This window comes from Equus caballus, chromosome 23 (assembly GCF_041296265.1).
Source record: "Equus caballus isolate H_3958 breed thoroughbred chromosome 23, TB-T2T, whole genome shotgun sequence".
Classification (NCBI taxonomy): Eukaryota; Metazoa; Chordata; class Mammalia; order Perissodactyla; family Equidae; genus Equus; species Equus caballus.
Window position 1 is genome coordinate 63,571,689 of NC_091706.1, and position 15,328 is coordinate 63,587,016.

Genomic DNA, 15,328 nt, shown 5'->3' on the forward strand with positions numbered 1-15,328 from the left:
ATAGAAGAGAAGTGAAGACGGGTGGGGGATGCAGATAACATGGAGGCAGAAAGGTGAGTGAGAAGTTTAAAAAGTTAATTCCTAAAAGCCTAGCTAGGTAAAGGAAGGGAGCAAATATTAACGGATCGGGGAAAAGAGGGATACTTGGTGGCTGGCCAGGAGTGGAAGGAGACCAGACTGGCTGGGCTCCCAGCTACAAATCCCCATCTTTCACCCACCCTTGATCTCGGCGCCAGGATCAAAGGCGCTCTCCGTGGTCCTGAACATTTCTGCCTTTGTCTTGTGGACTGAGCACAGATGATTCAGGGTAGAGACATGATTCAATTTTAGCTTTCCCACAGGAAAGCACTAATTCTCAGGAAGATTGAAATTGAAATGGATTTAGAATGAGGTATGAAGAGGCAAAGTGCTTGTACCAACTTTATCTAACCTTTCTTCACTGAACACACATGAATTTTCCTTTAGTTTTAGGAAGGAGTTGGTGGAGGCAGTTCTCAGTTATGAAATGCTGAAAGCCCACCTCTGGAATAGAGTCATGTCTGTACCCTGTTCAGTCCTCCTAGGTGAAAGAAGGAAGCAGGACAGACCTAGAGCAGAAACAGGGCCAGGATGATGGATAGTGCTGATAAGGAAACAGGAAAGCAGGGAAGAGCTGGAGCTCAGGCCACTCTCTGACACGTGGGCACAGCGAGATAGTGCATCAAAGACCAACTCTGTTTCTATCACAATTTGTTAAGAGGTCAGCTCAGAAACTACCTGGGGCTCTGGTCCCCCTGTTCAGGGTTATGCCACTTGCCCCACTCTCTTGGCAGTGGGTGGGAATAAGCACATTTAGATATCATATTTTATAGGAAGATTTAGAAATTACAACTCAATGCCTTTATGTCCAATGTCCATGGCTGGGCAGAAACCTAACTTCCTGTCCAAAAATATTCAGTAGTAGTCTAGGCATTGGTTAGATCTCTCTACTTTCCTGCAGATGGCTATTCATCGAGTCTCTAAGGCATTCCCATCTGTCCCTGACTTCACATCTCAACATGAGAGTCATTTGGCCAATGACAGCTCTTACTCTGTGTTATGACCTGAAGTCCTGAGTCCCATTTCCTGAGTCCAATTGCTGAGTAGCTCCCACTTTTATCCCCCACCTTCCCTTCTCCAGGATTTCTCCAGAAGCTGCCTGCAGTGCCAGGCAGTTGCTAGGACTTCTATCCTTTGGGGACATATTAAGACCCTTAGAGGTCTCACTACGAGGGAAGGACAAAGACCTCTCACAATGGTAAGGCCTTTGGGAGAGATCTGGAACAGACCTGGAGAAATATAAGGGAGACAGTTGCTCCAAATGTTGGTAGTGGCTCTTAGAAAGAGGGACAGAAGAATAGAAAAGTTGGAGAAAAGTCTGTGAAGCCTGAATATGGGAAAGGGGGCAGAGGATCCTGCCTAGCACAAGGAGGCCTCTCTTATCAGTCTAAATCTCCTCAATCTTCTAGATTGTTCTCTAAAAGAACTCAATTCAAACAAAGTCAACACACTGGGTGTGCACTCTCTTTCCAGCTCTAGCCAGAATGCCAGAAGCAGAATGTAGAGGAAAGCACTCTTTCTTATACAGACTTCTGCAGAGGATTTTGGGACAAAGTAAAGTTCACTGAAAAGAAGTGGAGAGGATTCTTATGTTAGAGCTAGAGTTTCAGAACTCAAATTGGCTCTGTGAGTAGCTGAGGATTTTCCTCTCCTTAAAGAGCTCCTAGGATAGAATTTACTACCATAAACAAGCACTACCCAGCTTCAGTATCTTTGTGGAGACTGTCATTGGGAGAACCAAAATGGAGGAGGGTGCTGCGGATCCCAAACCTAGTAACAACTGTAGCCACAGCAAGTTTAATAGATTTTCCTATTATAAAGTAATACATGCTAAAAATTTTTAAAAATCACCTTGAGTTTCACCATTTTGAGACAACCTCTGCTAATGTTCCAGTGTATTTGAGTCTTTCGTGTGCACTATAGTAGCAACACTTTGGTTTCCCTTCTCTGAGAGCTGGTGCTGCCATTCTCATGGTAATAGGGATGGGCCTCCATGTACCATGTTGGTTCTATGTGATCCTACCCCTGCTTGGACCAGGTGGAGCCAATCAGTCTCCCCCAGAATTGGGAAGTGGGACCAAGAGGAGGTGTAAAGCTCAAGACTGTGGATTAGGTAGCAGAGAAAGCCATTGGGCAGAGAGACAAAACTAAAGTTGATGTTCAGAAACAAGCAAACATAAGAGAGAGAGAAAGTGCTCCATAGGCTTCAAGCTCTGGTTCTAGATCTTTCCCTACCCTTTCAGGGCTTGACTACATGCCTGACCTTAGACATTATGAGATACCCTAGCGTTCTTGCAGGCTAGTCTCCTTTTTAGCTTAACTAGCTTGAGTTGGATTTTGTTACTGTGACCAGAGAGTACCAACTAATACATGTGCATAGAACAACATTTAAAGAAAAACACACTGTATCTTATAGTCTGTATTTATAAAAATTAGTATTAGAACATAATCAACTACATACTTTTACATAGTTTTTGTAACCATCAGTTTAAGGGTTGCATAATATCCATAGAGGGAATGTACAATAGCTTTTTAACCATTCACTTATTTTAGACATTCAGGTTGTCTGCAATTTTTCACTATTATAAATAATGCTACACTGAAATCCATATATATTTGCATTAAGATCATTTCCTAAATCAAATAGAATTACTAAGTCAAAAAGCATGAGCGTTTTTAAGATTCTTGATAGATATTGCCAAACTGTTTTCCCAAAGGATTATTCCAATTTACAATGCCTCCAGTCATGACTGAGAGCTACAGCTGCTTTTTAATATTTTATTTTTCAATGTGCCAGGGAATTTCAGGTCATCACATACATCCATCATCTTCCAAGAGAGCTCTGCTCTAGTCCTTATTTGTCTTGTTCCCTCTGGGGAATCTTCTTTCAAAGAATAGAATTTCCTCTGGGCATCATGTGGCAGACAATATACTCCTGACTTGAGGCCACCAATTAAGAACAAAAGGAGGGAAGACTGTTACACTGAAGCTTGGGAAAGGGTCTAAAAGGAGCACTATTACTGCGTGGTAGCTGGGCACCATGCTTGAACGGGCCCTTGGCCTGGGCCACCATGTCAGCCGGGGAGCCGTGACGCAATTGCAGAGTCAGGAGGCAAGCTTCACAGTTCCTCTGGACCACGCTTCCTAAAGCTCTCTTAGCCCCGAACATCTGGTTCCTTCAGGTCTCCTTTGCTTTCAGACTTGGAGTGGGAGAATTTACCAAAATGGCTCTGGAGTTATCCCAGTGGGAGTGGCAGCTCCTACTCTCTTACCCCTTATTTAGTTTTCAAAAATAGCTACTCAGAAACAGGGAGAGGAAAGGACGGTAAAAGATAGGGAGCTAGTACTGGGATGGCAAAGAACTAGATTCATTTTTGAAGTGGGGAGACAAGGAACCAGTGAGTTTTTAAAAAGAAGATTTACAATCCTGCTCCCCCTTCTTCAGGGGTAGGACTACTTGTCCTAGATTGAAGTTCTGCTATTCATTCCCATTCCCACTCACCTGGAAACCTATAACCAAAAAGGCTTTGTTTGGGAGATAAGGCAGACACCTCAACGCAGGGACACCCACTGTAGCAGCTGTGGTTTGGGGGACGCCTGTGCACAAAGGCCTAGAGGACAAGCCTCATGACCCATGAGGTGGGAACCAGAGCCAGAAATTGAGAAACCTTGGTTCCTCCGGGAGGCCTGGCTTGGTCTAGCCTGTTCATCCCCACCCTTAAGCTCATCCCAAGTCAGATGTTGAGGAGGCTCCTGCCCTACCTTCAACCACAGAGACGCAGGTCTTGGCCTATACAGTCTTGTGGCCTGCAAGGTCTTTGAGCCCCACGTCCTGCTGCCCACCCCCGTCCCCAATTCAACCTCTTTAGGGAAAGACCATCTCACCCAATGGAGAAAGGGGTGAAGGTGTAAACTTCTTTAACAATAGATAAACAATGGCTAAAATGGTAAATTTTTAGGTTATATATATTTTACGACACAAAAAAATGGGGAAAAAAAAGATCAACTGGCAGGGCCTGAGGCAGAAAGAGGAGATAGTATGAGGGTGGGTGGTGGAGAGGAGACAGTTCCTTGTCTTCTTCTTTTATTCAGGTTCAGCCAAGACAGACTCTGGGGACAAGGCCTTTCACAGGAGAGTGGAAATGATTCCAAAACCAAGGGAGCTGGAGAGGCTGAGGGATTCTGGATTGAGTTCCTGGGGGCCTTCTACTCAGGGTGCCCCTTAGGCAGGGCCCAGAGGAGAAGGAAGGAACCAGATGTTCAGGGCTAACGGAGCTTTAGGAAGCGTGGTCCAAAGGATCTTTCAGTTTCCTTCCAGGACGTGGATTCCAGTTCCCCAAGGTAAGGAAGGAGGCACGGGACAGTGAGGAGAGATGCGGCCCAGGAATCGATAGAGGTAGTTGGTTGGAGTCTTTGAGACTGGTCCTTCAGCTCTGCACGTGGTAGGAAGCTGACACAGAAGAAATTCAAGGGACACTGACATTTGGTCTGGGCCAGACTGACTTGTGGATCCTCAGCAAGATCCTGATCCCAAATCTCATTTGAGGATTTTCAGTAATTTTCAGTTACTCAAGGGACTGAGACTGGCCTGCACTGCTCCTTGATTTCTCAAGATAGCAAAGTAATAGTCTGGCAGTCTGTGGGATGCCTCCACAGAGCTGCCATCTCTGGTCCCTTTCCTCTGGCCTTGGAAGAGTAAAGAGCCACTTGTCTGCAACGGACAATGGATTTAGAGGGCTGGGATCAAACAGCTTCTCCCCTCTGTGGTGTTTCCTGCCCCTGCCCTTCCTCTCCTGTTCAGCTTGTCCAAACTCTAATCTCCACTATGCCTGGCAAGCACCACTTTTTGGCTAGAGCAGTCTCCTATTCTTTCCTTTTTGTCATCCCAATAATTAAACATCAGTGAGCTTGGCACTTGTTTAAAAAACTTGATATTCACTAAACACCAACAAAGCACGGGCAGGGAACAATGTACTTGGGGAGGGAAAAACACCAAAACCCGGTTCTTGCCAAGAAGACTTTAGTCTAAAGGTGGGGAGACGACAGGCACACAAATTAGCCTATTTAAGGCAGAGAGAAGAGCATGAGAGATAGGAATACATGGAGGGTGGTGGGAACACAGAGGAGAGAGTGATGGTGGCAGAGGTTTGTTATCCTCCCTCCTGTAGAGGGTCAGGCCTGGGCAGGAGCAGGTTAAACCAGGGGCCTGGCTATTAGGTCACTGGGTACTTTGTCAAGAGGGTGCAGCAATGACAGTTGAGGCTCAGCCCAAGGGCCAGAACTCTATTCTTAGTACTTTTAGTTGCTTCTGCTGCAACCAGGCACTCAGCCCACCCCATTGCTGGGGGTCAAGTACAGCAGGGACTTTTCCTTACCTCTGAGATGCACAAACAACTCTCCCACAGAGAAGGGTCAAGAGGCTCTAGGTGGGTTGCTGGGAAGTGTTTTTATTGGGAAGGCAAACAGGGATTCAGAGTCCTAAGAGGGCTTAAGGCAGAGAGATGGTGGCTCTGGTGAAACAAACTCTTCCAGCCTCCAACCAGCCCCAGGGCCTGCAGTCCCTCTCCCCAGGCCTGCTCTGTGCAGCAGGGGCGTCAGAGAGGGCTAACTCCACAAATGCGTATGAACCCCCTCCTGAGTTTCCAAAGAGAAGTCAGTTCTTCAAGTGTGTGTGTGTGTTTGTGTGTGTGACACGTGTGCCAGTTGGTGGTGGAAGTGGAAGAGTCGGGTAGAGTCTAGCCTAGCACAAGCTCGAGGCGAGTCTTCAGCAGTGAAGTCAGCCAGTTTCTGGTTAAGCATCTCTCCAGGGAAACCATACTCATCTGCTAAGCTAGATGACCGTGAGGTCCTTGCTGGAGGGTCTTCCCCAGGCTCAGGGTGGTAGAGTGCCTTTCCCTGCCCACTGGTCTCTCCCTGGCTGGCGCACTGACACTGACTGTAACTCAAAGGTACAACTTCATTCCTGAGGCACCCACAAGAAATGGCCCTGAAACAACAAATAACCAAGATCCACCCAAAGAGCCCCCTACAGCTCTGTAGCCCACACCCCTGAGGAACACCTCCTTTGCTCTGACTATACCCCTGCCCCCAGTTCCTCCCACCTGTGCAGACTTCGCCTCTTCTAGATAGCTCTGACACACCTGCACAGCCTACATCCCTCCGCGCCTTCTGAGCTTATTTATGCCCCTCTAGGATAGTGCTTCTTAAACATTCACGTGCATACAAATCACCTGGGGATATTGTTTAAATGCAGATTCTGATTCAGTAGGTCTGGAGTGGAGCCTGAGTGTCTGCATTTCATACAAGCTCCCAGGTGATACCAATGTTCTTAGTACAGAGACCACACTTTGAATAGCAAGGCTCTAGGCCAGCCCCTCTACACCCACACCATCCCCAGACAGCCCCTCAGAGAGCCCTCTGCCTAGGCCTAACCTGGTTACATTCTTAGTACCAAGAAAGGACAATAGTTTGGTAGGGGAGGAGGCAGGAGACTACCCAGGGCTCATTTTGGGGAGGCAGCTCTGCCAAGAGCCCTGGCTGGGCCCAGGCAGAGAGCTGCGCAGAGCAACGGAGCCCAGGTGTGGCTCTTCTGGAATTCATCAAATCATTTAGTTAATACTGCTTGAATGTCTGCTATATGCACAGCTGTATGCTTGTTGCTTTAAATATATTATCTCACTTAATCCTCCTAAAAGACAAAGTAAGGGCCAATAGCATTCCCATTTTAAAATTGAAGAACCAGGTTGTATAAAGTAATATGTTCAAAGTCACACCTTGAAGGTGGTAGCACTAGGATTTGAATTTAATTTGCTTGTTTCTTATACCACAGCCCCTTTTCAGAGACATCAGATAAACTCATCAGATAAATAACACATCAGAATTACATGGCCGTGGGACTGCTGTCTCGTAAAGCAAAGCAGACACTTGGGAGACCGGTACTCATTGAATCAGGTCTCCAGTGCTCAGCACACACGTGGAGCCCCTCTTTAGAAGATGGCATGAATGCTTTCTGATCACCAACTTCCTGCTCAATGAGTCCTCCACAGGAAGGAAATAGTGGAGTCACTGAAGCAATTAATAACTCAGAATGGAGAAAGAGAGAGAGAGAGACTGGCAGGAAGCAGCCAGCAAGAAAAAGCACTGGCAACAGAGGATGCTGAGCCCAGGAGAGAAAAGCAGAGGGCAGTACAGGAAAAGGAGATGAAAGGGTCTCAGCCATTCAGTGCTGGTCCCACATTTTAGGGGCACTTATATTCTAGGCACTGTGCTGGGTGCCACGGATTCAAAGATAATATAGTCTCTACCCACGAAGAGCTCAAAGGCCTGTGAGTAAAGCAAATGAATAAACAGATAATTTCAATAATATGCCACGTGCCAGAAGAGAGGTTTGTATAGTGTTGTGGGTATACAGGATAGAAGCACCTATCCCACCTGGGGAATCCAGGAAGACTTCTCCAAACAAAGCTGAGGCATGAAGGATGAGCAGGAGGTAGATGTGAATCAGATGAAGAAAGGAGTAGGGAACAAAACAAAAAGAAAGTAATGGCGAGAAGACATATATGACTATGTAGCAGCAAGAGGAGCCGCTGAATTTTGCTGGAATGTTAAATAGGAAGGGGTGAAGTGGCAGGGGATGAGACTAGAATGGGAGGAAGGCTTAAAGTCATGAAGGGCTTTGTAAGCCATGTTCAGGGCTTTGGACTTTAACTGGAGATAATGGGGAGCCATTGAAGGATTTTAAGCCCATTGTCAGATTTATACAGACGATCACTCTTGGAGCAGTGTGGAAAGAATGGGAAGGAATGATTAAACTGGAGGCCAGGAGACCAGATAAGAGGCAGTGCAAGAGGTAATAAAAGCTTGAAATAGGCAGGGTCAGTGGGCCTGGAGAAAAGGGGATGGAGAAGAAAAACACGTTGAGGCCAAACTGCCAGGGCTCAGTGGCTGATTGCATCTGGGTTTGAGGGGAAGACTTGGCAGAGAGATGACTCCCAGGTTTCTTCCTGACGCAGGAACTGATGGGTGAATTGTGATACCACCAAACAAGACAGAGAAACAGAAATACAGGTAAGTTCTAATGATTTTGTTTTGTGCTGGTGTGTGCGTATATCTATAAACATGAAGGGCCCGAGGAAAGAACATGGGGAACACCAGTACTGAAGAGGTATGCAGAAGAAGACTGACAGCCGTGGTCAGAGAGGCAGAGGACCAAGGAGAGGCTGGTGTCATGGATGTCTAGGAAGGACAAGGTTTTGAGAAGGATAATGTAAGATAAGGAGGAACCAGAACCAGAGTCTTAGAGGGGTTCTTACATGACGGGAGAGACTGGAGGACAGTTGAGGCTGGGGGAGAGCCAGTGGAGGAGGGCCAGCTGTTTGAAGACATCAAGAAAGAGAACTCAAGACACGCTGTTTGTTCTCTGGTTTGCTGACGTTTCAGCAAAAACTTAATTTTGTTCTCAACAACTATGGGTCTGATCTTTGGGAAGTGTGAGACTCCTCAGAGAGAGAAACCCTCTAGTAGAGAAGTCCAGCCATGGTCCAGAGATCATGACGGGTCTGCTCTTTCTTGGGAAGTGTGGGCAGGGGTGGGCTGAAGGCAAGGGAGGCTGACCAGGGCCTGCCAACCTGGAAGGAACAGTAAGCAGAGGGATGGGAGTTGCCAAGTTCTGTCTACACCACAGTCCCCTGACTTAGCCTTGGGTCATCCTCCCCAGGCAATGCCAAAAAGCAGCAAAGACTCTGGGTTTCTAATCCCTGGGGCAGGAGGCCTGCAAAGACCTAACAGGAGCAGCCTGGGAATCCAGGATGGAGGGGAGCAGCCTAACTGAGGTTTTTCTAGAACTTGGAACACTGCTCTACCAACCGTGAACATCCAGCAGAGCTCAACCTCGGAACCTAAGCTCCGAGTGATCGTGATTATGTGGTGATCATGATTCCTCACTTTAAAAACCTTCAGTAATACTTTTCTGTTAAAACAAAGTAAAACTAAAGAACCACTCGACTTAATTATCAGTCCATCTCTCAGGTATGGTAACGGAGGATAGTAAACTGCCTGCCTCTCCTGTGAGAAAAGTTAAGAAACGTGCAGTTGGAGTTGGGGTAGATCCCAGTTCTTCTGTCTCCTGCATCCAAACACGGGAACCTGTGGGGGAGCTGGCAGGGCCCTGAGGTCCAGGAGGCCAGCCTTGCACTAGCACAGAGAACAGGCAACCTCAGTGAGGTGGGACTGACTTCTCCTGAAACATGACCTTGGGGGCCTACTGAATTTTGAAAAAATCATGTTTTGAAGATGAAGAGACTGTGTTTGGCTATTTACAAAAATAGGTCTGCAAATGCTGCCAGAGTTGAATGAATGTTTTATGCTACTTGATGCATTTGAAATAACCCAATAAGCTGAAATATTTTGCTATGAAAAGGATGCTTGCTCTATTGAGTTAAATCTTTGTTAAATTCCAGACATCCATGACACCAGCCTCTCCTCAGTTAGAAAGGAAACTCCGAAAGCTCCCATGTTTCCTGGCAGGGGAACAACACTTTCTCTACTCCACAACCTTGTGGCAGTCAGAAGGTTAGTAACAAGCCCTCACATCTGGTCTTCGAGAAAGCAGAATAACCATTTCCAGGAGTATTTTGGCTTTTACACGGACATCTAATTTCACAGGCAGTAGGAACCTGCCTTGTTCACATTATGGCTCCCACTCTGCCCCCTACTCCCTTCTATCTTTTACTCCAGTGAAAACCTCAATGTTGGACCCTCAGTGATTTTATCCTATTCCAATGTTTAGGAGAGTAATTTTCAACTCCTTCTTACATCTAGGTAGGACTAAAATGTGTTCTCTTTCTAAAGATAGGAGAGCTGACGGTCTATGGAAAGAACCCGAAAATCCTGGATCCAGTCTACAATCAAACCTGGGCTGCTCTGGATTCTGACAGAATTTTGCCACCCACCCCTCTCTGGCCCAGCTCCTGCCAGCTGCAAATTGTCTGGATTGAGCTGCTTCGACACGCTGATGTTATCGGCCTTGAAGTGCCTGGAGCATGTAGATAGGAACAGGCTATGGCGCCATCTCACCGGACGTACTAATGTAATTTAGTTTCTGAAATCCAAGTATAAAATCTTGAAAGCTAACGTTTTTTATCTACCTCAGGAGGGGGGTGATGGTGTGGAATTCCCAGCAGACCCATCTAAATAGGGAAATGGCTTCTGTTGTGTATTAATAAACAGTTCAAAGCAGTGGAAAAATGTAAGAGAGGATTTGTAGGGAAAGTAAGGGCGTAGTGTTTCTTGCTCCTTCCTCCTGCCTCCCCCAAGCTGTGCTGCCAGGTGAGGACCACTCCATTTGGTGAACCCCAGGCTGGGGCTAGAAGCGCCTCTCCTGAGCATTCCTGTTAGAGTCCCCTGTGCTAGGGAGAGGCCCCAGCCTCCCCTGGGGACATGCCACCACAGTTTGGGTGGGTCTCAACTAGCCCTTTTGTTTTGAAAGGAGTCATTCAGACCAGGTTAAGAGTGGTGGCAAAGAAGCAGTGGCCTTCCCTTCCATTTCCCCAGCCTCATCTCGTGTACTCCTCCCCCAGCTGACTACACTTTCATCGCCGGTCCTCTTTGCTCCTACTGGAGCACCAAGATCCTTCCCACCTCATGCTCCCCTCTGGCTAGATCTTACTGGTCCTTCAGGCCTCAGCTGACACATCACCATTTAAAAGAAGTTTCCCGTGAAAACCAGGCTAGGTTAGGTCCCTCCATAGTCCCCCCAGCCTCCTTACATTTCTTTCATGCACTTATCAAATTTTACTTAAATGATTACTTGTATAATTTGCTCGTTTAATAAATGTCGCAAAGACAGGGACCATGACTGTCTCCGCTGTGTCCTCCCAGTGCCTAGCACAGAATGCATGGCCATAATCTGATAACAGACAAACAGATTGCCTTCTACTTAGTTTGAAGCCACAGCAAGGACCTTTCTGTAATAGAGAGGTGGCAAAAGTCTCGTGCCCTGCCAGTCTGTGCCAGGGCCCTGTCTAATGGTGTCCCAGACAGATGTTACATTGTGTGCTCTTTGTAGGGCCACTTCATCTCTGTAAGCCTCTGGCCAGGGGGTGAAAGATTGCCTTCCAGGAAGTTATTTTGGAGGAGAGCCAAAGTAGAAGCCCCCAGAACCTTCACTCACTCACTCACCTGAAAGCTTGGCCTAGCTAAAACCCCATTTCGGGTCCACGGCCAAAGCGGCAGCTCAACTCCAGGTCACCTTCTCGTGGGGACTGACCATCAGCCGAGCAGACACAGCTTTCTCTGTAACTCAAGGGCCAGGATCAGATTTTGCTTGCAGATACACACTCCCACCATCAAAGGAGTAAGGCCCGACTCCTACTGTCGAGTGGGCAGCCACCCTGGAATCCAAACCATCGGGAAACCCTTTGGAGGGAGACAGGGGCAGGGCTGCTCTGATCCTCTGTCTTTTCAAAGTGCTTTCTGACAACGTGGGGCCTGCAGCCACATCTACCAGGGAGTGAATCGCCCAAGGCAGGGGAACTCTTGGGAGTTCAGATATAAGGGCAAGGAGACAGCAAAAGAAAATGCAAGAAACCTCCCAGCACAGTAAACACAACCTTTGGCTAGAGAGTAGGGCCTGTGGATTCCCGTTTTGCCTGTGAACTGCACTAACTTCAAGAGTCTAACCAGGTCGTTTCACTCTCTGAGCTCCCAGGTCTGTTTTTATTCAGGCCCTGGGATTCTAGAAAGAGCCTCCAGGGCAGAGAGTAAATGAGTTGTCCCAGGTCAATGCCAGATGGCAGCCCTGGGATTAGAATTCATGGGCCCTTCTCTCCAGCCAGCTGTTCCCTCCCCTGAGTCCTGAACTGTTTCTTCTTCTGAATGCTCAGGATTGCATTCAATTTAGTAAGGTTTGTGGTCACATAATCACTGCTCCTAAATCAAACAGTGACTACAGAGCATCCGCTGTGAGGAAGGCAAACATGGGGCGCCTTTGCCCCTGAGAGAACAGGCCAAAAGCAAGCTCTGGCTGAGGTCAGGCCTGTTCTACTTGAACAAAAACCAACACAAACAACCCTCTTGGGATCTGCCAGTGTCCTCATCTGTTCTCGTTTTTTTCTCCAGGATTCCTCATGTGTCGAAAGCCTGTATTTAATCCATAGTAAGGGCCTCTCCTGGAAGCTGGAATACACTGTTTCTAGAGGCAAGAGAGGAGCCAGGCCAAGGGACAGTCTGGATCCAGATCCTCTGAGCATCTTTTCCTCCATACACTAGTTACTACATTGTTAATGCTTCCAACTCCAGGAGTGCTAGCCAGCTACGCCTCTTCACAAGTGTGTGTGTGGGGCGGCGGCCCTAGTCCTTCCAGCCCAAACTCTGCTGGGTCCACACATGGCTCAGTGAACACCAAATGTTCCTTTCTCCTCCCTGCCCTTCCCTGTCCCATTATGACTGGCTGGTGCTAAAAGAGGGAGCCCGCAGCTGTTCTCTGGTTTCACTACTGCTTTAGCATCTGGTTCTTTTACCAGGAAGTTCTTTGAGGTATAAGGCATGTAATGGCCTTTGGGCTCAGACACTGCCTTCAGTAAGGGACCGAGGAGCCTATAAGAGGTGAAGAAAGCAATGGAGGAGAGCCTTCCACACGGCGCGGAGCAGGGCTGGTAGGAGGGATGGGATACGGAGCGTTTTTACTCGGCCTCGATCCAGGCGGACTTACCGTCCCTCCTCACCCACTAGTCCAGACAATCAAAGCGAGAGCACAGTAATACCTGCTGCCTCCGACTCACTTAGCCATGGAAGAGGCCTGGAGGTAGAAGAGGAAATTCTGACTAGAAAATCCAATCTCTAGTAGACGATTATGATTCCTCTGCCCTTCCAGACTCCTCACACACACCCCTCCTCTAGATGATTTGGGAATTGAAAAGGAAACCCCTCTACAGTGCTAATTTAACCCTCCTCTGCCTCAGGACCATGGGCATGGCTAGGGTGGGGGTGGCATGCACTGAGCCTCTAGACTCACTAGTTTCATTTCTGCTTTGACTTGCTGCATCTGCCCTCCTCTACTTTATGTCAATACCCTTCCCTAAAAAATGATGTCTTTAAATCAAGTGTACTCTACTGCCAGGCTGAAGGTACAGTGATGGCTCATGAAAGGTTCCAGCTTCAGGTCTTGAAAGCTGCTCAGTGCTTTCCCTTGTTTCCCCTGCCTCACATCCCTCACTCTCAGATTGGAGAGGGGCGTGCAGTGGTATTAGAGGCAAAGGTCCATTTAACACTCCCTTGTTTCACTAGACTCTTACCCTCCCCCCACAGTCTTGCAGCACTGGGGTATCAGGGTGCCAGGCCCTGGCCAGGGACAGCTCCGGAGAAGCCATGGTTGTCTTGAAAGCTTGTTTCACCTTCAGAGTGATGGTAACCTCAACAGAGAGCTCAGTCAGGCAGATGTGTGTGGGGAGGTGGGGTAGGGGCTGGAAGGGATAAGGGGGAGTCTGTGGATCCATAGGGCTGATCTTGGAAAGAGAAGAGGCCAGGCCCTTTCACAGCCAGAGGCATGTGCCAGAAGGCTATTCACAATTAAAGAAGCCAGGACCTTAAGGACTCAGGCACCAAGACTTTTCAGACCTGGCAGGGACCAGGCTCCTCTAGGAACTATCCACGGTACTGAACTGCCTCCACCTGAAGACCTTCGTGGCTCTGGACAAGAGCCCGACCTGTCAGTTAATGCCAACTTTAAATGCTGCTGGTTCCTTCTGCCCATCCCTGATATTAACTGCCTGGTTGGACACATGGCATGCAAGGTCAGAGTAGCTCCAGCACGACTCCAGTCACTCTGGTTGGCTGCAACCTGGGCTTCATACCAGCAGCCTGACTCCCTGGCCAGATTTTCAACAAGGGGTGAGGTTGAGGATACTGGTGTGTGTGAAAAAATATCTCCTAGTCCCTGTGGAAGCTCAGGACTAAATGGGCCTGGCTCGGGGACAAGGTGGCCATAGGGGAGGAAGAGAATTCTCCATGTGGCACATCCTTAGACAGCTCAGCATCTCCTCCCCTCACCCCAGCAGCTGCTATACACACATGCTCACACACACACACACATGCGCATATGCCAGATTCTCCATCCTGTCACTGCAGAGCCTGTACTGCTGCAAAGGAGGTAGAGTCTCCTTTGTCTGCACTTGAGCAGAATGCACCTGCTTTGTTTCCATCATGCATATTACAAAAATTTGGCAAAGAGCACCAAAACTTAAAACAAATAAAATATAGTATTTATTTCTTTTTCTGAATTCAACAGGAATTTGTAGTCATTGTAAAAAGTCCAGAGAAGCACAAAAGAAGAAAAAAATCATCGCCCTTAATCCTGCCATTCAGAGCTGTCTCCCATGTTAACTTCCTGGCACACAGCCTGGGTCCTGGTGTGTGTGTGTGTGTGTGTGTGCATGTGCCTCTGCCATTACCTTATCTGTGTGATCTTGATCAAATTTCTAAGCTCTCTGGATCTGTTTTTCATCATTAACATGAGGAAAATAATAGTACCCATCTCATAGGGTTGTTGGGAGGATTAAATGGGATAATGTATGTAAAGTGCTTGCCACAGTCCCTGACACATGGTAAGCAGTCAATAAAGGAAATCTCTTATTACACATACATACACCGTCATAGAAATCATTCTGTAATGCTATTTAATGCCTAATTTGAAAGCATGGATTGTCCTCCATCTCAAATAAAAGCTGAAGGGGGCCACACTTTCTGCCTCTCTGCCCAGGAGTGTCCACTCTCCTCAAGGGCTCCTTCTGCTGGGCACCCACACAAGTCTGTCTCCCTGGCTTGGACAAGCCTGCCTCCTCACTGTCTGAATCCTGGCCATTTGATTCCTACGTCTGCCACCCCCACCTCTCCATACCTGCTCTACTAACACTGTTCTCTTTGAGGTCAGCACTGAGCTCCTGGTTGAAATGGTCTTTTCTCAGGTGATCTCCCATCACCTTTTGGTATCACTGGACAGGGCTAACCAGCTCTTTTTAGAAATTCTATTTTCCCTGGGCTTTTATGAAAACATCCTATCCCTATCTATTTGACCACCTCCCTACTGTTCCTCCTCTCATACTCTAGACGTAGGTCCTCTCCTCAGTTTGGTCTCTGGCTCTCTTTCCTACGCTCGCTCCTGGCATGTGGAGATAAAAATATAATAACATTATAAACTTATCATTTCAAGTAATATCTCTCTGGGTTTTACTCCCAAATCTATATCTCTAGCTCC

At 47.6% G+C, this 15,328-nt stretch overlaps 1 protein-coding gene and 1 long non-coding RNA gene across 13 annotated transcripts in view; one reads left to right on the forward strand and one right to left on the reverse strand.

Annotated features, from left to right (window-relative positions):
* FAM219A (family with sequence similarity 219 member A) overlaps positions 1-15,328 on the reverse strand; it is a 48,835-nt gene that overhangs the window by 12,815 nt on the left and 20,692 nt on the right. The window lies entirely within an intron of this gene.
* Positions 9,534-10,323, forward strand: LOC111770208 (uncharacterized). Its single transcript, XR_011431609.1, has 2 exons — positions 9,534-9,648; positions 9,928-10,323. It is a non-coding gene; the product is annotated as an uncharacterized lncRNA (long non-coding RNA).